The sequence below is a fragment of the Vicia villosa genome, unplaced genomic scaffold, assembly GCF_029867415.1.
Source record: "Vicia villosa cultivar HV-30 ecotype Madison, WI unplaced genomic scaffold, Vvil1.0 ctg.000236F_1_1_1, whole genome shotgun sequence".
NCBI lineage: Eukaryota > Viridiplantae > Streptophyta > Magnoliopsida > Fabales > Fabaceae > Vicia > Vicia villosa.
In genome coordinates this window covers 58,149-80,133 of record NW_026705089.1, presented here as the reverse complement: position 1 = coordinate 80,133, position 21,985 = coordinate 58,149, and the positions used below count along the sequence as shown (strand labels likewise).

Genomic DNA, 21,985 nt, shown 5'->3' with positions numbered 1-21,985 from the left:
TTTTATGGATAATGGAAACAAAAAGGTTGTTGATTTTTCTTTTTAGAAGAGCATTCATAGATTTGACTCTTTTGAACTTTTACCCAATACTTGTTATTTATTCTCTTTGAAAACATTCTTTCTTGTTGTTTATTTTCTTTTTCTTTTCTCATTTTCTATTTATTCTTTTGATTCTCACATCTTTTTCTTTTCTTTTGAAGAAAGTCTTTTTCTCTTTTATCCCCAACTTTGAACAACACCTTACTTGCTTTGAATGCTCATTGAGATTTAGCAAAAGATATCATGGTTTCAAGATTTTATTCAAGGAAAAATAGAAACTATCATATATGAACTTTTTATGATTTTCAAAGATATAGAACAATATCCACTAAGTGGTTTACTTAATGTATTTTTCAGTTCATAAATGATATATTCATTGTCATATGGCTCAAAAGGGGTTGCAAAAGATCACTCACTCACAAGGGACAATGAGGCTATATTTGGTTTAGTAGTTATGCTCAATTTCAAAGAATTGCCTTGATCCCTTCTATGTCTTGGTAATTATCAACATAAATACAAGATTAAGCATGAATCAAACGAGTTAAAACAAGAATTTGCCAGTCTCCTAAGCATATAATGAACAATGGAAGGTTACCTCACTTTCTTGTTTTAGAACTAAGTGATTTATATGAAAACATGTCATGGTATAGGATTGAATGAACTGGTTTTATGCAGCCTACTCATATCATATCTATGCTAAACTTTAAGAAAGCAATAAGCACTTACCTTGGATTGTGCAATCCTTTCAAGTCATGTCCTTACCATCGTGCCTTTGGTTTATGTGAAGTTGATCTTCCACTCCATGCTTATTCTTTCATCTCATTTGTTAGAGGACAATTGTTCAAGCACAAATATCATGGATTGGTCATAAGACACATACCTAATTACTAGATTAAAACAAACAAAATTCAAAGATGAAGAAGATGGCACGTGTAACTCGGTGAATTGACTTTAAATGTTATAAGCAACAATGTTGCGGTGAGCATGAGTCGCCACCGACTTTTATTTTGTCCAATGTTAGGAAAGGTAAAAAGTACGGAAAAAGACCTTTTTTGAAAGAAAACGGGCTCGGGGGGTAAGTTATGAAAAGGGAAGGTGCAACCACCCTTTTCATCCGTAGTTATCTACGGGCTCTTAATTTGCTTAGCTCATGTTTGTTTGTTTTGAGTTGAAAATAGGCATAAGGACTTTGGCGTAAATGCGTAGCCTTAGTTTTTCGAAAGAGTGTTGAAAAGATATTTTTGTTGAGCTAGGCAGATTAAGAGCACTACCCTAACTAATTGGTCTTTTTCTATACTTTTTACGGTTCCTAGGATTATCCATACTATGTAGAAGTAGGAAATCCTCGTTTATATTGGACGTATGGGTCATGGAAGGGTTATCGAATGGTCATAGAAGGCAACTTGTAAGGATGTCTTATTGTAGGCAACTCGAGGGACTAGATCATATTTCGTAGGTAACGTCGAAGGGACTATGATCTTTACATCGAATGGACTATGATGATTTTAATCGAAGGCAACCTTGCTAAGACATCCCTACATTCGAGGGACTTGACCATGTATCGAAAGGCAACGAAGATGGGCGTACCCTAGAAGTGAGTGCGTGCAAAGTGTGTTGTATTCAGATATGTTATCTTAAGTTAGTGAGCTAACGTTCAATTGCTTCTCTTTACATACAATCCTAAACATACATCTAACAGTTAATATAGCAGTTTATATGGTGCAGAAAGTAAAAGCGGTGAGTAAAGTCCTAAACTATTACATGGCTTCGGGGAGGGGGATTACAAGTTGAAGCAAATGGGGAGAAAAATTATTACAATAACCGAAATGAAAATAAGTGATTAAATGTGCAAAATTAAATAACTTATAAACGTCCATAAAAACCATCTGAAGGTCTCAAGTGTAGTACCTCGCAAAAAATGAAAAATGTTAGTAATAAAAATGTATGAGAAAATGGTAAAAATATGAATAATTATTAGTCGAAATTTAAACAAAAATAAACTAAAGTTAGTACATGAAACGGAATATTTTTGCTATTTTTTTTATATGAAGAATAGAATCTAATTCTAATATTTTTGTGTTTTTTTATATAAAAAAAAACTAATTGCTAATATACTATCATGTATATATTTTTCATATTTACTTATTTTTGTATTTTGATATTTAATTTTTAGTATTGTTTATAAAGTCTAATTAAATAATAACTCTAATAATATTTTTGTTTTGATTATATCCTAAATGAATCAAGAACCAAATTAGATAAATTACATGAGCTAATGGTGTGCAAATAGTCATGATCTTAAAGCCCAAATTCACACCAACAAAGCCTAAAGCCACTAAAAAAACAAACAACACTACTCACATGGGGGCGGCGCCCCATTTTGATGGTGATGGATTCTTGACTTTTCAATTTAGACCAAACCAATGAGTTATGGACATTTGGCATATTGATGTTTAAGTTAACAAAACAAAATATTAATCATTAAAACAAAATAAAAGAAGGAAAAAGCTAACATGTGCCCCAAGGGCACAAGATAATAAGATATTTATAGAAATATTTTATTGGAATGCGTGCATTCAATCTATTGAAACTTTAAATATGACTTTATTGCATTAATTATTTTTAAATTTTTCTAATTATAGTATCTTAACATGTGCCCTTAGGGCACATGTTAGCATGACCCATAAAAGAAAAAGAAAAAGAAAAGTGAACACGTTATTGTTCACACTCTCCCTTCTTTCATCTACTACTTCTTTCCTCTTTCTCTTTCTCTGTTTCCAAACAAACATGACTCCATAGCTTTCACTTCTAATGCCTGCATCAAGAATCAAACGGAACAATACATGTAAAAGAAGAACATGGGTGAATGAGCGAGTGTTACCGGCATGGTTCGAATCGGAGGCGTGTTGTTGGAAGACCGTTGCAATGAGAAGTCCGGCGGAGGACGGAAGGGTTGACGGTGGCTGCAAGTGAGGAGGTCCGCGGTTTGGATACGTGGCTTCGTCGGAGCCGATGGCTGTAGCGACCTCGTCATGGGTGGAGATCAGTCGTGGTTGGCTTTTGACGGCGGATCTGGTGCGGTTGTGTTAAGCCGACAAGGGTGCTGTATTCACACGATGGAGAAGTCATTCCGCCGAGGATGTGACGTCGCGGGTGACCCGATCTGCGGCTATCGGTGTTGGATTATTGTTCTCCTCATAGCTACCTGCAGAATCAAATCAATAACAAAGAACAAAAATTGTATTTATGAATTTTGTCAGAACTTTTTGTATGTTATTGTTAAATGATTCTTGAGTATTGATTGGAATTTTTGTTTCAATCTGGGATCTTTTGGATTTATGATGATGATTGTGATGTTGAGGTTCAACAATGGCTTTGTCTTGGTTTAGAACTTTTATTTTAAAATATGGTAAATAATTTTTCTTCGAATGTATACAAAGTTGTTCTGGTGTTTGAATTTGTAACAATGGTGAGTTTGGCTAATGTGTGAAAAATTGGTGTAGAGTGATATGTGATAGGAATTGTTAGGAAAATATCTACAAGAGGTAAAAAATATTGTCTATAATATAAGAAAATTAATGGCTCTGGAAAACACCAATATAACCTTTTATCTTTGTCCTCCACCTCATCAAAATGAGGGTATTTTGTGTCCAAAAATTACTTTATGCAACCAATGATATCACTCAATTTCATTATAACTGCATGGTTAGTAAATTATGTCTTTGATTTTCATGATTGAACAAAATGCTAATGTCATTTTGTTCTCTTTTGGTTCCAAACTAACCAAAACAAACAAATTTTTCTTCCTTTTCACCTATACCAATATCTTCACGTTTCTAACTCTCTCTCTCTCTCTTTTTCTCTTTCTGTTTCTTCTCTTCACATTTTACATCTTTCTCTCACTCAAATTTCATCTGAATCTCTTCTATGAACCTAAGTGCCTTTCCATCACAACCATGAAATTGCGTCTAAGAAGGCGGAGGAGTTCAAGTGTAATTCGGCGCTGGCGTTATGGCTATGGAAAAAAAATGGTGTGCGAATCAGTTTGTGGTGAAAAGGCACATGACGGAGACAACATCTAGCGGTGGGGTTGATATGTTGAAACTCATGAAAATGGAGTTATTTGTGATTAGGGTTTATTTTTGCAACTTATTAAATTAGGGTTTTTCAGTGATTTTTTTTTTGTTTTTTTTTGCAGATTATCAGATCTATTTGGAGAAAAAGAGTGGGAGACGTTTGCCAATAGAGGTAGGTGGAGTTAGGGTATGGAATGATGATGAATACGGAAGGTTTTTTTACGGTTATGAGCGAGATTTGTGGATTTGGTTGAAGGAAATACATGGTTGGTCTTGTGATGTGTTGCATTTTTTAACCGTTTATCCCAAAAGTTTTCTCCCAAATTTTGTTTTGCTTTGACTTTTGATATTGGATTTATAATTTTGTTCAGATATGTAAGTCTCAATTTTTGGTGTCGAAGAATCAAAGAGCGATGTTGGTGAAATCAGAACTGCATCATGGAAACCTAACTGAGTAATAGCGATACTAGAGGAAGAGGTTTTGGTACCATTTTTGGTTCCACTATTAATCCAAGATCACTCAGGTTTCAACCTTTTGGTTTGTCTTTTTTTCCTAGCAACTTTGATTTCTCAGTTATTCCAATTTTGAGTTCTATTTTGTAGCTATTGGTTTATCTCTCTCCCCATCAATGCTTCAGGGTTTTTCCTTTAGTGATTTCATTAATGGCTTTATCTCTCTCCCCATCAAGGCTCATGGTTTTTCTTTCAACAAAGCACTTAAGGTTATAATCTATCTCTTATTCTTGATTTTAAGTTATTTTCATGATCAATGATAGATTTATTTTGTGCTCAACTTCAAAGAGAAGAACTTATACAAGATTTGTACAAAAATTGGCACGATCCTGTTCGTGGCGTGGTTAGTGGTGACATGATTCGGTATGTTGGTTTCCTATTTCTGCAGAGATTTGTTGGTTTCCTTTAGAAGGGCAACAAGACGGAAGCCGCAAAGGATTATGTTTTATACGTCTGTATCTTTAATTTATATGTATTTAAAAAAATAATATCATGATATATCTAAATGATGAAATCTAAATGAACTAATAATTGTACAGGGATGGTGTAAGTGAATGATAGTTTTACCAAGTTTTACTAACGAGCTGGATGTGACTCAGAAGGTTTGAAGGGACCAATAAAGATGGGAACCTGCTTCTTTTTTTCAATTTCTGTGGTATGAAATTTGATAAAAGTTAGATATTTGAAGTCATTTAGTTATGAATTTTATTTTGTAGATTACAAATAAGATATCTTCATTCTTAATAATTAAATCAAGTGAAATTGAATGAAGTTTATAGTCTGTTATAATTGACAGTGACTTCATCACAAATTGAGTCCAATTGAATCTGGTTGTTGTCGACCGCCTTATGAGTAGGTTCTCCTTTCTTTTCGAAGAGTTTCTTTATCTATAATAATCGGTCAACCGATATAGATTGTAGATTTTGGATTAACCAAGCTTAGTGATGTGCAAGTTCAACGGATAACATTATTCATGTGGCAGATCCATTTGGTTACATGCCGCTGGAGTAATGACAAATTCTGCTTCTTTTATTTTTATGTGTTTGATGATTAATTAGAAGTTTTGTGACCGTAAAGTTTTTCCAGTGAGTTTAATTTGACCATTCACCTTTGTGTAGAAATGCTTATAGACGCGTTTCTCGCAAAATAAATGTATATACTTTTGGAGTTGTTCTTTATCAACTAATTTCTTTTAAAGAAACTGTGATCAAGATGGATAAACTTAGTACTGACTTCAACTAATTTCTGCATATGGACCTATTTCTTGCAAAATAGTTATAAAAAGCTAATTTATGATGATATGTAGGTCAGTTTTATGAAGTTTTTGATCAAGAGGGAGTTTTATAGAGGGTCTAAGAAAGCTATTGGAACAAAGGCTAGGATATAACTACTCAATTCATAAGTTATTTATTTATGAATCATAAACAGTTTTTAGTTTCTAATTTCAGCTTCATATAAGCTTTACCTATTTTCCATTGGCAGATGGCATAACTTGCATATATGATTGCACAAATCGAGATCCAAAAGGACGTTCAAAATTGAGATGCAGAAGTTGGTTTTAATTTTTAAGAGAAATTGTTAGTTAAATACTCATGGTTATTGCAAGATCATTTCAACCTTTAATATTTTCAGTATGTGTTTGCTGAAAATTTTGTTCTACCAGCTCTATGAGATGGCTTTGCACATGGTGTTATAATTTCTTGCAACCTCAATGTAAGACTCTGTATAATAGATTCACAATAAGTTCGGCCTTTTATTGGATTTTGCAAGACCAGAATTTTATAGCATCATAAGATATTGCGCTTATAATATGTTTCAAGCCGATCTTGATTGTTGAACTGTAGTACTCTTTTCTGGCTTCATTTGTACAGTAATCTCCCATATATTATATCCTACATTTATATCACTGAAGAGTATCAATATAGAATAATTTTGTCTTCGAATAACCTTTGGATTTATATTTACATGTAGAATGAGCTTGAATATGGAACGGAGGAGTCACCAGTGTCCCAAGGGAAGTCAATTCAACAGAACTCATAAAGTGCAATTCAAACTAATTTTGGTGCATCCATATAGTCTAATGCATTTGAAAGTACTGTTGCAGGACACGCAATGCGCCCTGGGCCAACTGATCAAGCAAATAACTATGTATTCTCAAATGCACTCTCTAGCCCCATCCGTCGTAGACTTCAGCCGTATCGTTTAGCACAGGGGAGCAGTCCGTCGAGTAATCTCATGTCATCCGGGAATGGAAATGATCTAAAGTCCTTGAAAATTTTGAGCTTATTATTTGTTGGTTTGTAGATATTATAATGGATTGCAGTTAATTGTAATTGACAAAATTGGATGGAATTGCATCTCATATGCTGATGAATAAGTTAATGACAATGCACGTGCACTTTGGAAAATATAATTAAAATTAACTATCGGAAAAAACATCAGATATTGCAATGGTTGCTCAGCAGCAACAAAAGAAATTTACATCACATTTCAATTTCACAAAGCTTATTCAAAATTTCAGAACTATTTTCAATCATTTATCCAACTACAACAATGCATAATATATATTTTTATATCTAGAGAATGTAATTATTAGTGTATTTATAATCATATTCTATATTCTTATCTTTCATATAAAGTCTACAATCTTTAAGCGGTCCATAGCCAAAGGTTATTCATTGAAGAAATATAAAAACTTAATTTGTTATAACTTTGTTTATATTACATGAGTTTGCAAATAACTTTGTTTAACTTAATAAACCCTTTATCATTCTCACAAACTCTACAATCTCCAACAGCTTATAGTAAACCTTTGTAATTGAACACTTCTATATTCTACTATATTCTAGGTAGTCTAATTTTGATATTTTGCTTTTATATTTTGTTTTTAGAATTTTGAAAATAAAGTAAAACACAAATTTATTGCAAAGCCAAATCAATTATGATTATATCATACTATACAAATTAATTAATTTTAAAAATTATTTATCACACTGATATTTGTAGCTTTGTCATTAATTAATTAGTTTAAAAAATTAGCATTCACTTCGACATAAAAATAATTTAGTTTTTCTTATTTATATTTTTATTATATTATAAAAACAAAAACGTGCATACCATACGAGTAACCGTTCAAACACACGGGTACTGATATGGTACTCGCATATGATACTGATATTGAGCTTTTGATTTAAATATTGAATAATAACGTTAACACGTTTATTATTGATTTAATTTTTTTTTAAAATATTTCCAAAAAATATATTTATATATAAGAATAGTTATACTGTTCATTAAAATATTTTTATATATGAAAGTAATTGTAGAAACTGATTTATTATCTCTTTTAAAAATAATAAATTATTTTAGTTAGACAAATGTGTGTAGTACACCTGTGTTAACACACCGATCTATTAATGATCTAAATATTTTTATATATGAAAAATGGTATTTATGATCCATAATTTTTGTATTCAAAAAACGTATACGGGAAAAAACTATTATTGATATGAATATTTTTATATACGAAATTTACAATTGATTCAGATATTTTTGTAAACGATACCTAAACATAAATAATATTTGTATATGGGAAAAATCTATTAATGATCTAAATATTTTTATATATGAAAAATGATATTTGTGATATAAAAATTTTTTATTCAAAAATGGTAAAAAAATCTATTATTAATTTAAATATTTTTATATACGAAAATTTACTATTGATCCAGATATTTTTCTAAATGATACCTAAATATATTGATTTAAATATTTTTATATACGAAAAATGATATTTGATTCAAATTTTATTTTTGATTTAAAATAAATATAATATATAAATAAATGCGCGTACCAAACCAAAACCCGTGCGTATGCACGGGTTTGTTACTAGTTATCGTGAAAAGAAATGAGTAAGGATTATTTTTGTGTTAGAAAATATGTCCCGCCCCTAGAGGTTTGAGAATTGGTCCCTTTTATCGTCCCCCAAAAGAAACATTCAACATGGAATCAATTTAAAAACACAGATTAAATGTCATTAAGTTTTGGTATTCATGTGGTTTCCATCTTGATTTTTACTGTTGGAACATTGCTTTGGAAAGAAATAAATTGTTTTGAAAATGTTATTGATGTTGTCTGGTATGTGTTTCTGGTAAAAATAAAGACTTGATTGATTTGTGATTTTGTGGTTAAATGATATTAAAGTAAAAATTAACTTCTACAAATAATCTAATATTTGAAAGATAATGCTAGTCCTAATAAAAATAAGAAATAAAAAACCAATATTTACAAAAGAAGTAATAATAATTTTTTTGGTTATTTTTTAAATAAAAAGGTGAATAAAAGTAAAAATATATATATATAAAAAAAGCTTAATAATTAAGAAAAAACGAAAATTAAACTAAAATTAAAGTTAGAAACAAATAAAGGAAAAAAAAAAGTTAGAAGTGGGATTCGAACCCATGACCTTATATTTGTAAACTTACTTTCTTACCAATTGTACTATATTATTTATTCAAAATAAAGAGCCAATTGAAAGTATATGAAGCATCGGCCAACATTTTGCTATTTATTAAAATATAAATAATTTAAGAGTAAATTATTATATTTTAAAATAGACTTTAAATCAAATATTTATAAAATTCAGGATGTCAATGTAAATGAACCCGAGATTTTATAAAATCCAATTTTTGAAATAATTTCGAGTTTTTTTGAAAAGTGTGGGCAAATTTTGGGGTATGACAGCATGATTGGCAAAAAATTTGCTGATTCTGTTGTGTTCGCTACAACTAACCAGGGCTTCGCGTAGCGAACTCTGCAAAACTCAGTTTTCAGTAGAATTTTCTTTGTACCATTCCATGCCATTTTCTTCATACTACTCTATTAATCATGCAGAAAGGAAATAAAAGCTATAAATGGTTGAGTTACCTCCCAACAAGTGCTTGTTTAACGTCATTAGCTCGACGCCTGTTTCGAATAAACTTATGGTGGTTTGTATGAATTCGTCAAAACGTCCTTACCAAATTCATTTGGCCTGTCTTTCTCATCCATTCCTTTCAATGCTTCCAGGCCTACTTCATCAGGAGCTTTAACTTTAGAATAGTCAGCCTCTTTGTGTTTAAACAATGTGAGATTGATTTCGTCATCTTTGTGCCTTATTTTCATCTCCCCTTCATCCACGTCAATCATCATTCTTTCTATTTTTATGAATGGACGACCTAAGATCGGAGGACTGTCTTCATCATTGTTCATGCTTATTACCACAAATTCAGTTGAAAATCGAAAACCATCCAGTTTAACCATTACATCTTTCATTACACCAATTAGTTATGTGGTTGATTTGTCAGCAAGTTGCAACTTCATTGTTGTAGGGTTCAAATGAAGATCTTCAATCTTTCTCATGGTGGGTAATGGAAGAATATTGACGCTTGATCCAAGATCAACTAAAGCGTTATCAAAATAGATATTTCCAATGGTAACCGGTAAAGTAACTTTTCCAGGATCCGCTTTGTTTTCTTCCTTGCATTTTTCTTCTTCTTAACTTTCTTCCACAACTATTTCTTTTGAATTCTCCCCAACTTTGTCTTAAACAATTTCTCCACTTTTCATCGTGATGGCGTTATAGGTTTCCTTGGGATTAACTTGAGTGGTGGCAGAAAACGTACCTCTTTGTTGCTCACTTAGTTGCTTTGCAATCTGTCCAACTTGCGTTTCAAGATTTCTAATTGACGCATCAGTGTTTCTCTGGTTTGCCATAGACAATTGCATGAATTGATTAAAGGTATCCTCTATCTTTGAAAGCGTATCCGGCGGCGTGTAACTTTGGTACTGATTCGGTCAGTTTTGGCCATAGCTTGCGTTGTTGTTGTGCTGGTAACCTTGATTATACGGAACCTGCCTCTGCTACTGATTTCCCATATGATTCACTTCTTCATTGATCGGAGGAGAAAAACCGGTTGGATGGTGACCTGTACAAAGATCACATAAGGCTACTTGTTGCGATGTGCTCGACGAACCGTGCATTTCTTTGAGTTGTTGAGGTAGCTAGGATAATTGTTTTGTCAATTCTTCCACGGTTTGAGTGAGCAGTTTATTTTGTGCTAGGATTGCATCATTTGTACCTAATTCCAAAACTTCGGGTTTCTTTTGGACGGTACCTCGATTGTGTTGCGCTTGGTGATCTGTGAGAGCCATCCTATCGATGATTGAAATTGCTTCTGCTGTACTTTTTGCTATTAAAGAACCTCCAGCTGTTGCGTCAAGTAAAAGTTTTGGTTGAGGTAATAATCCATTATGGAAAATGTGGATTTGTCACAGGTCATCAAAACCGTGGTTTGGACACTTCCGTAGCATGGATTTACAGCGTTCCCAGGCTTCACACAAAGTTTCATTTGAAAATTGGGTGAATGTGGCAATGGCTGTCTTTGCATCCATGAATCGGTTGTGAGAAAACAATTTGTTTAGAAAATGCTCTTCTAAGACATTCTAATTGGTCATGGTTTCAATCGGTTGGTCGAGATACCAATCCTTTGCTTTGTCGATAAAAGAGTGCGGAAATAACCTCATGAAGACAGCTTCTTCAGCTTCTGGTGCACCTAACGTACCAGCAATCCCATAGAATTTTGTGAGATGATTGTATGGATCCTCATGATCCAAACCTGAAAAATAATTAGCATAAATAATTTGTAACAACCCTGTTTTCATTTCAGCTTACCGATTTCTCGCATTGTTGGTGAGACGAGCCAATCGTCTTGGGCTGCTCCCGCATGGACCATTAACAACTTCAGCCATTGTTTCTTTTGTTAAGGAAGTTGATGTAGATGCTCCTTTCTTTTCTGTTTGGATTTTTGTCTCTTTGTTTGCCTTTTGTTCTTTTGGATTATTCTTTCGATCTCGGGATCAAAAAGAAGTTGCTCCTTCGAACTTTTGCCTCAAAGCATAAACAGAAATTTCTCCACCTATCCAAACACTAGAGCAAACGTTGGGAAAAACAAAAAGATATATACAATATATAAACAAATTCACAAAGCTTAAAAGTATAGAAACAATTGCGATGTTTTAATATCTTAAACGCCAATCCCCGGCAACGGCGCCAATTTGATGTTGAGTATAATCAAATGTAAGTATTATGTTTATCGTTTCCACGGGGATTGGAGCGATATCAAAACCGTTCAACAATTTCTATAGTTCTAAGCATAAAGTTTCAAGTTTGTTTGGTTTAAAGTTATGGAAAGTAAAAATAGCGTAAATAGCGAAAGATAAGTTCAGAGGAATAGACTTGTTGGGAATTGGTTTTCATCCACCGATTCAATATGTAAATCTCGGATCAGTTATACACAATTTAAGCTTGTTTCGTTATCATCACGTATTGCTTACAAACAAAGTTCATGTCTAAACATTTATTGAGATTTCTACTTTATCGTTTAATCGACGATTTCTCAGCCTATTAAACGATACGGTAGCATTAAGATTCAATACTTGAAGTGAATATTAAACTTAACTCTTTGTCTAGCATTTAGAGTTTAATAGATGTTATCTTGGATCGAGATTGGAATCATATTTGTCAATATCATCCGATCCATGAAATAAACAGTAAATTAAAGATAACATCAATAACAATTCAAACATAAATTGCACATAACGCCGTGATCAAAGTAAATACATATTGTTTCGGTGAACTACGACCAATCCCAACAAGAGAGGGATTTAGCTACTCATGGTAGCTTAATGAACAATGGGAGAATGGAGTTGAATTGACATCAACGATGATTTCCCGACTCTTGATGTGTATCAAGCTCCTTCTACATAAAACAACCTCTATTCCTACTTCTATTACAATTATATGTTTTGTTACAAGAGTAAAAACTGAATGATTATTTCTGAACTGTGCTCTGCTCCTTTTATAGTAGTTCTGACCGTCATAGTTCGCTACAGCGAACGTTTGCTTCAGGTTTAAGTCTTTGAGTTTGAACCGCCTTCAGCAGACCGCCAAAGTTCGCTACAGCGAAATATGGTTCGCTGCAGCAGACTACATCCGTTGCTGCTCCCTGCTAGCGAAACTGGATGATTTGCTTCTGACTTCGTTCGCTATAGCGAAATATGGCTCGCTGCAGTGAATCGAGCCTTCGCTACACATTCGCTGCAGCAAATTGTGTGTTTTTATGGATTTTGCCCTTGACTGCACGAACGTTTGCTACGCGAAATATAGTTCACTGCAGCGAATGCTCTGATTTCTGGTTTTTGCTTTAAGGCCATATTCTGCACAAATGCACACCAAACCAAGTAAACTTGCACAATAGTATTTTTATTCAATAATTGGGGTTTGATGTTATAAACTATTCATTTAAGTAAGATAAGTGCTATGTTTTAATATGATATTTTAACATGAATTAAGCATTTATCAGAGTATCGATGGGGTAGTCGCAAACATGGTAGATGTCGGAGGTGACTTTCGTAGCAAGCAAGACTTTGATGATCCTGAAAACATGCTAACACGGATTCATAGGAATGCAACTAACCTTGGTTTTGATGTGGTGATAAGATGATCGGATAATGGTACGGCAAGAAGAAACCCGTTTATAATAATATTGTGCGTAAGAAGCGGGAAATACCATCCTCCTCTAAAGAATTTCTAAAGAAACCCGTTTATAACAATATTGTGCGAGTGTCCATTTAAAATCTGTTGTTACGTGTTGGCTAGCACGATGTGGAGATACTCTGTTGTTTGTGGTTTGTGTAACCATGATTTGTGCGCAAAATTACAAGGCCATCCTATTGCATGTCGGCTTAATTCGATTTAGAAGGCATCTATTAAAGACATGTCCTTGAATTTGTCCACAATAGAATTGCTGACCAAATAATGGATGCATGGGCTCGTATTGCAAGTTCGTCGACAAAAGAATTGTATGCCAATGTTGTATTGTAATTTTGGAAAATATGTGAAAAATATCCCGATTTATTGAAATACATTGAAAGCACCATTCTTGACAAAGTGAAGGAGAAGTTTGTTTGTGCGTGGACTGATAAGGTCTGACACCTTGGGAATACAACCACCAATAGAGTTGAGTCGGCACATGCTACTTTGAAAAATTGGTTGTGTGATAGCAAGGGTGATTTGTGTAAAGCATGGGACACCATAAATCACATGATTTCAAACCAACACAACGAAATACAAACCTTGTTTGGTCGGAGCATTACGGTTTTAGAGCATCAATTTAAGAACAACATCCTTTACTCTCAATTGATCGGCAATGTGTCTCGGGCCAGATTGAATTATATCTTTCACGAGGTGAAACAATTGATGGCGATAGAGTAAAGTGTGGTTGCACTATTACTATCACGTATGGTCTCCCGTGTGCTTGTGTTATTGCTAAAAAAGTGAGATTAGGTGAGCCAATAACATTGAATCAAATCAGTCCTCATTGGAAGAGACTTACTTTTGATGATGATGGTTGTGTTGAAGAAGATTCGAATATCTCTATTATTTCCGAATTGGAGGCGATACAAGAGAGGTTTTCGAAGGCCGATGACAACACGAAATTATACATCAAAGAACAATTGCGAAGGATTGGATTTCCCGAAACAACCGACATGAAACCGCCGTCTCAACCCGTTAAGACAAAGGGTGCTCTGAAGAAAGTGAAGTCTAAGCCAAATGACAACTCGACAACATGGTCTCCTTCATATTGTGAGCACGCCGACAAACTCTTTCTCGACTCACCTACTCCGAAATCGCAAAAAACTCAAAAGAGTTCAAACAAGGGAGCTCGCGTAAGCAAACCGCCTTCAACACCTATTCCACCACAAGTTCTGCAATTTTGACTCCGATTCCAACACCTATTGATCCAAAAGTACCGATTCCAACACCTATTGCTCCACCAATCGAAGAGGTACAAATTGCTCCAAAAATTCCATTCATTGACGAGATGCTGATTTTTATGCATAAATACATCGACCGGATCGTCAATGTGGCGGGGGACGGTAATTGCGGATTTCGGGCCGTATCGGCTTTGCTTGGTAAGGGAGAGAATGCCCATGAGCTTGTGCATCATGATCTTATCGAAGAGTTTGTGAACCATAAAGACTCGTACACGCGGGTGTTTGGAGACGAAAACAAATTTGAAACTGTAAATGAAGCTCTTGTCCTTTGGGGGGCGTCTACGCTCTAGTTTCGCATTGGATGAGATTCCCAAAAATGGGGCATCTTATTGCAGGCGCATATGACATGGTATGCATTGACTTGACGCGTTATGGTTTTTCGGAAACCATTTTTCCGCTCCGCACCGCACCTCCTCCAAATCCAATTGATCGTATTATATGTGTTGGATGGCTCGTCAAATCTCGTCATTTTGTACAAGTTTACTTGAAACCAGGATGCCCCATACCACCTACGTCACCAGAATGGAATCTTCATCATACCGAACTTGCCGAGACGTGGCCGGATGTATTTGTTGATAAGATGCATGAATTTGAAAGATTGAAGAATATCGATAAAATCTTGAATGCGGAAAAGTCAAAATTGGAACCACCAATAGATTTAGCCGGCGACAGTTCTTTTCGTGTATTTATCTAGTTTCAAAGTGTAATATATGCACTCTATAACATTGCAATATAATCCTTTTTGTGTTTGTGTGTTTGTGTCTATGTGTTTCAAATTGTTTACGTTTTATGTTTCTTAAATTTCAATCTATAACTACTGCTCACTGCTTTCTGTTCTGCTAAAAAAATAGCAGGGAAACTTCTGTAGATGCATCTACGGAAGGGTGTTAGATTGAAAATTATAGGTCTTTACCATAGATGCATCTACGGAAAGGAGAAATTTATCCCCCTTCCGTGGATATATCTACGGAACATTCTGTGACAGACATTGTGTGGTCCATAGTCTCCAAAGGCTTCTATAAATTTGGGGTTTCTAGGTTTGCATTACACACAAACTCTAAACACAAACACAAAAATGTCTTGCATTAGGCTAGATGGATGTCACTGAACATCAATGAAGCGTCCCGATCCTAAACCGGAATACCGCGTAAGGGAAGGGCATGTATTTTTCTCTCCCGTCAAACCCCCCGTGCCGGTGAAGTTTGGGAGTATCCACTCCTTCGACCAACTCAAGAGGACTATCATGTCTTTTTTAGAGGGGGAGTACAAACCTGGAGAAGAAATCAAAAGGATCTAGACCTAGAGGCTTAGAACAAGGACCTCGTTTGAAACCGGAAAAACGGAACGTTGGTGGGATGAAGTGAAATACGACATTGGTTCCATTCAAATGATGCATGGAAAATATGACATTGTCTTAACCGTTGTAATTTCTTAGATGTCTTAGTTTTCTTAATTTTCTTTGTAATATCGATTAATCATTGAATCAATGCAATGTCTTTTATGGTTAAAAATGCTTCTGCTCTGGTATTTTGGTTCTGGGATGATTCCGTAGATGCATCTACGGAAGACTTTCGTAGGTTCATCTACGGAACAGAACAACGTTAAACAAAAAAAATGGTGCTTCCAGAGATGCATCTACAGAAGCACGACGGCAAAATGGTCAATTCGGTGGTGTGTAAGAAGGGTATGGGGTTGGTTGAGAAATTGTCTAAATATTTGAAGATTCCTAATGCACCACCACATGAATCTCCCAGTGCAAAATTTCAAAAATGTCCCGAGTTTTCATAGATGCATCACCGGAAGCACTCTTTTTATAAAAAAATTGGTTTTTTCCGTAGATGCATCTATGAAAGCGTTAAAACATATACGGAAGATTTCATGAACTTAATTAATTTGGGATTTTCCCAATTAATTGAGAAATTAATTTGGGATTTTCCCAATTAATTTTTAATTTAATTTTTAATTTTCCCAATTAATTGGGAAAACCCCACGCTTTCGTATATGCCATGAGCTTATTAATTTGGGATTTTTCCAATTAATTTGGGATTTTATCAATTAATTGGGAAAATCCCAAGAATTACTATGTTTTAAGGCTTCCTAGATGCATCTATGGAAGAGTTACGTAAGTGCAGCTACGGAACAAAACAACGTTAAACAAAAAAATGCTTCGAGATGCATCTACGAAAGCACGAGGGGATTTTTGCCAATTCGGTGGTGCGTAAGAGACTCATGGGGTGGGATGAGAGATTGTCAAATATTTTTGTAGTCCTTATAAAATTACTAAAAATGACTTTTAGTTCCTATAAAAAAATATTGACTTTTAGTACCTATAAAATTACTTTTCACGCATTTAGTTCCACTACAGGGACTAAACTGAGTGCAAAAAATAATTTATAGGACTAAAAGTTTTATATTTTTTTTTATAGAGACTAAAAACTAAATTTGAGATATTTATAGGGACCAAAAACATATTTAACCCTTGATTATAAATTAAACATAGCACAAAAGATAGTCTAACACACATACAAGCAAACGAGAGATAAGCACAAATTTAAAACAAACAAATAAAATTTATCTTTCATCCTAAAACCTACTAAAGGAGAGGTAAATCACTCATAGAAATTACAATAAGTGGAAGCGTTACAATTCAAACTTAACCACTTCTACAACATAATTTTTATGGACATCAAACAATCCTCAAAACTAAAAACTCAATCTTAGAACATAATGGCATTCCTCATCAACCAAATATTTCAATTCGTAGTCAGCCATATCACCCCAAGTTTGGTCCACATACTCTCATTCTTTACTTGGTGACAACTTAAAATGAAACTCGGAAAGCCCTCAAGAAGTGGTCCATCATGGTTCCCCACCCACTTATTAATTGATTTCCAAATTCTTGTCGACATCATCCAAGATTTGAACACGTGAGTGTTGTCTTCATCTTCCTCAAGGCAAAAAACATAACATTTATCTCTATCCCCAACTAACATACTTCTATAATATAATTGATCTCTTGTTGGTAAACGATTGAGAATCATCCTCCAACCAAATACTAGCACATTGGAAGGAGCCTTTAAATTCCAACAGTTTTGCAGCGCTGGCAACACTGCTATTGAAACCTCAAGAGGGTTGATATCTAAACCTTCATAGCAGGATTTTACTGTGAACATCTATCGATCATTCGCCAGCCACAAAAATTCATTTACTACTAATAATACAAGTACATAATCATATAAAAGGAGATAAATTTTCTCTTATTGCAGAATAACTTCTATTGAAGAATTCTGATTATTAATGATCGACTTCCATATCCAATAAGTTCTTTCCCAATAATCTGCATCTAACATACAAATAAAGGGACGTGCATCATGATCGAACGCATCTAGAAACATATCCTTCAGCGCTTGATTGCCTAGCTAGTTGCTAAACAAACAAAAAAGATGTACCTTCCATCTTTTTGTTAGAATAAGATTTGGTTCTGCAATAAATATATGAGTTTTGATGATAACAATGAGTATGTTTATCTGGACAATTTTGGTACTTTAATGTTTGTTATTTTGAGTATTTAGTAAATAGGTTCTGAATTTGATGAAAGTCGTGGCTAACACATCAGAAGAAACCAAGTTTCGCTTTTGCGCTACACAAGTTCTGATGAACAGTAGCAAACTACTTCAAAAGATTCTGAAGTTGTGACTCTGATACGCTGTATGAAGAAACTAAGTTCTGAAGATCTGATCACAAAGGTTTTGAAGAACAGTCCAGATGCTGAAGACTTTGTTTCTGAAGATAAAGGGTACTGAAGACCAAGTGCTGAAGATTTTGAAGACGCAGTTCTGAAGACTTTGAAGACCCCGAAATTATTTTCTATTTTCTAACTCATGCTTAAGAATAATAGAAGATAATGTTACGTGGTACAGAGTACAAGGTACAAGCGAATGTTTCGTTCCACTACTATGAAATGACGGACGTGGCGTACTATCTTGTCCCCCACGATTCAAGCAGTTAACTTTTTGGAAATTCTTAAAACACCCTCCAACAAATATATTATTTTATTTGGCTATAAATAGGCTTGAAGACTCAAAGAGAATGTTGATCATTTTACACGCTCATACACTCTTGAAAGACTATACATAAGCTCCTTATTCTTTTTTTCAAAACACTCATATTATTGTTTACTAACAGCTTATGTAGAAGCATTATATTGTAAACAAACTTTCTCTTCAAACTGTAGTTTGATTGTTCCTTAAGGGACCAGTTGGTCAGAATCCTTAAGAAGTCTAAGACCTTGTTGATAAGGCAAAATCACCTTGGCGGGTGGACTATATTAGCTTGATATTTTTCAAGTGAACTAGTATAAACATACCTTATTCTTTTCTTTTTTGCGTATTTATCTTTATTATCAACAAACTACTTCTTTAAAGAAAAGGGAAAAGTTTTTTGTGTTAAAACCATATTTAACCCCTCCCCCCTTCTAGTGTTTTTCACATCTTCAATTGGCATCAGAGTTCCGGTTCTGAGTTGATAAAAAGTTTGAATTTTTATCAGGCACTTAATAGTGTTCAATAGCGATCCAGACTGTGTGAAAAACAATGGCTAAAAAAGTTGTTGTTGAAAATAAAGATAGAGATCAGTATAGTGCAAAACCTCCTAGGTTTGATGGAGAGAAGTTTGACTATTGGAAGGATATAATTGAAACGTGCTTCATGGCTTTTGCTTTTGATCTATAGGATCTAGTAGTTCATGGCTACAGTTATATAGTAGATGACAAAGGTGTCAAAATTACAAGAAGTGTAATGTTAGATGATCAGAAGAAAGCCTACATGAATCATTTCAAAGCTAGGTCTATTATACTATCTGTTATTTCCCACGTTGAGTATGAAAAGATCACAGATAAAGAGACTACAAAGTCTATCTTTGGTTCTCTTCAGATGACTCATGAAGGCAATGCTCGAGTTAAGGAGACAAAGGCTTTATCCTTAATCAAGAAATATGAAGCCTACAAAATGGAAGATGATGAATCTGTGAAAGCTATGTTTTCAATATTCTAGATGCTTGTTGCAGGACTCAAGGTTCTAAACAAAGGATACTCTACTTCAGACCATGTCAAGAAGATTATCAGAAGTATGCCTAAGAAATGGAGACCAATGGTAACTGCCTTGAAGCTCTCTAAGGATTTGAACAATACTGGTCTTGAGGAACTGATGAGTTATTTAAGAAGTCATGAGATTGAACTTCAAGAAGATGAACCTCAGAAAAAGGGTAAATCAGTGGCTCTGAAGTTTAGGTCTGAAAAGACAAAGGCTTTTCAAGCTGAAGAAGAAGAATCAGAAGGATCTAAAGAAGATTCAAGTGAAGACGAACTCTCTCATATCTGGAAGGATCAGTCAAATATGGAAGCATAGATAAAGCAATTTCATAGGAACAAGAAGAACAAAAGGTAGATCTGAATCTACATCTGGTCAGAAGAAAACTTATGGAAAAGAAGTTACTTGCTACGAGTGCAGAGAACATGTACACTACAAGAATGAATGTCTTAAGCTTAGAAAGGACAAGAAACCCAAGAAAGTGTTCAAAGCGAAGAAGGGTCTCATGGCAACATGGGATGATTCAGAGTCAGAAGAATAAGATTCTGATGAAGAACATGCAAATGTGGCACTCATGGCTAAAACTGTCACAAGTGAAGTAATCTCAAAATGTGAGTCAACATCAGATGATGAGTCAGACTCTGAAGACGACACAAAGGTATTGTCTTCTATCTCAGGAACTGAACTTGAATCTTGTTTATCCAAAATGATGAAAAGACATCATCTTCTTCTTGGTAAATTCAAAATTCTAAAAAAGAAATTTGTAGTGACCTCTGAGAACTCTACTGAGTTTGAGCAAGATAGTCATGTTTTAAATGAAAAATTAGTTGCTTTAGAAAAATCAAATCTTGCTCTTAAAAGTAAAGTTTCAAAGTTAGAATAAGATGTTACTTCTATAGCATCTGTTACTGATGAAGTAATCAGATACCATAGAGCTTTTCAGCATTTATTAGATAAGAGCGTAGATATAAGCAAGATGGCTTCAATGATCTATGGTGTTAAAAGAAACAAAAGCAAAGGCTTGGGATATTCAGGACCATCAAAGAAAATTGAAGAGACTCTGATTGTCGTACCAAAACCTCTCTCTGAACATTTCGTGCTTGATGGCACTGAACTGAAATATTCTAAACAAGAAGGTTCTGATTCTATTACATCACAACCACAGACACAGAAGGAAACTTCTAAGCCTATATATATATATCATGCACAAATTCCACTTGATTGTTTTGTTACACAAAAGTCCAAAGGTGTCAGAACCTCTGGAGCTACTAACAAGAAAGGACCTAGAAAGTGGGTACCTAATGATAAGATAATATATGTTGTTGTAATACGGTGGGAGAACTGACTTTTTATTTTATTTCGTAAACAAATGTTCCAGTGAGCAAGAGTCGCCACTGACTTTTATTTTATCCAATTAGGAAAGGCAAAAAGAACAGGAAAGACCTTTTTAAAAGAGATTGAGTTCGGAGGGTAGGTTATACAAAGGGAAGGTATGAGCATCCTTTGTATCCATGGTTATCCATGGGCTCTTAATTGCTTAGCTCACTTTGTTTGTTTGAAAAGTGTCGTGTGTGTTTAGAAAAAACAATTTGAAAAAGGACTTTAACTTTGTAAATAAAGTGTAGCGTTTGAAAATTGTTTTGAAAAGGAGGTGTGAAAAGCTTTTTGAATTTGTTTGAATTGAGCAAGCAATTAAGAACTACCTACCCTAAGTTTAATGTCTTTCTTATTCTTTAAATCTTTAAGGGAAAGAGACTATCCACACCATTAGTTAGTGGGAAGTCCTTTCATTGGATGTAAAGGGGCATCGAGGGTCATCGTATAGTCATAGGGCCATCCATACTATAAAAAGGGTAGGAAGTCCTATGAATTGATGAGAATAGTCATTAAGGCAACAAGTAAGGATACCTTAGCAATTGAAAGGGACTATCATCATTAATCGAGGGATAAGATCATTTATCATAGGCAACATCGAATGGACTATGATCTTTATTCCGAAGGAATGATGATGATTTTGAATCGAAGGCAGCATATGCTAAGGTATCCCTACGCTCGAGGGACTTGAATGTTATAATCGAAGGCAACAGAAGAGGGGAGTACCCTAGAGGTGAGTGTGTGCAACAATCACGTGTGTTAGATTCAAGCATTTAATCTTGTATTTATATTAGCTAGCGTTTAATTTCGTTATCTTGTCATACACACCCTATTAGCATACATCTAGCAATTAAGTGGTGCAGAAAGTAAAGATGCGGAAAATAAATCCTAAGACTATTACACGACTTCAGGGAGGGGGATACATAACCAAAAATGGGGGAGTGTAGAAATTAAAAGTGCGAGAAAATAAATTCCAATTACTATTACAAAAAAAAGTTTACAGCCTATACATAATTTCTA

The 21,985-nt window shown here is 34.4% G+C and overlaps 1 long non-coding RNA gene across 7 annotated transcripts; it reads left to right on the top strand.

Annotated features, from left to right (window-relative positions):
* The first annotated feature begins 3,808 nt into the window (after window positions 1-3,808).
* Window positions 3,809-7,028, top strand: LOC131625746 (uncharacterized). Of its 7 annotated transcripts, none has more exons than XR_009290938.1 (7): window positions 3,810-4,123; window positions 4,238-4,381; window positions 4,487-4,653; window positions 4,754-4,837; window positions 5,017-5,079; window positions 5,168-5,283; window positions 6,600-7,028. It is a non-coding gene; the product is annotated as an uncharacterized LOC131625746 (long non-coding RNA). The 7 variants fall into 7 exon arrangements; XR_009290937.1 differs by having other exon boundaries at window positions 3,811-4,123; window positions 4,487-4,639; XR_009290935.1 differs by having other exon boundaries at window positions 3,809-4,123; window positions 4,487-4,837.
* The last annotated feature ends 14,957 nt before the right edge of the window (window positions 7,029-21,985 follow it).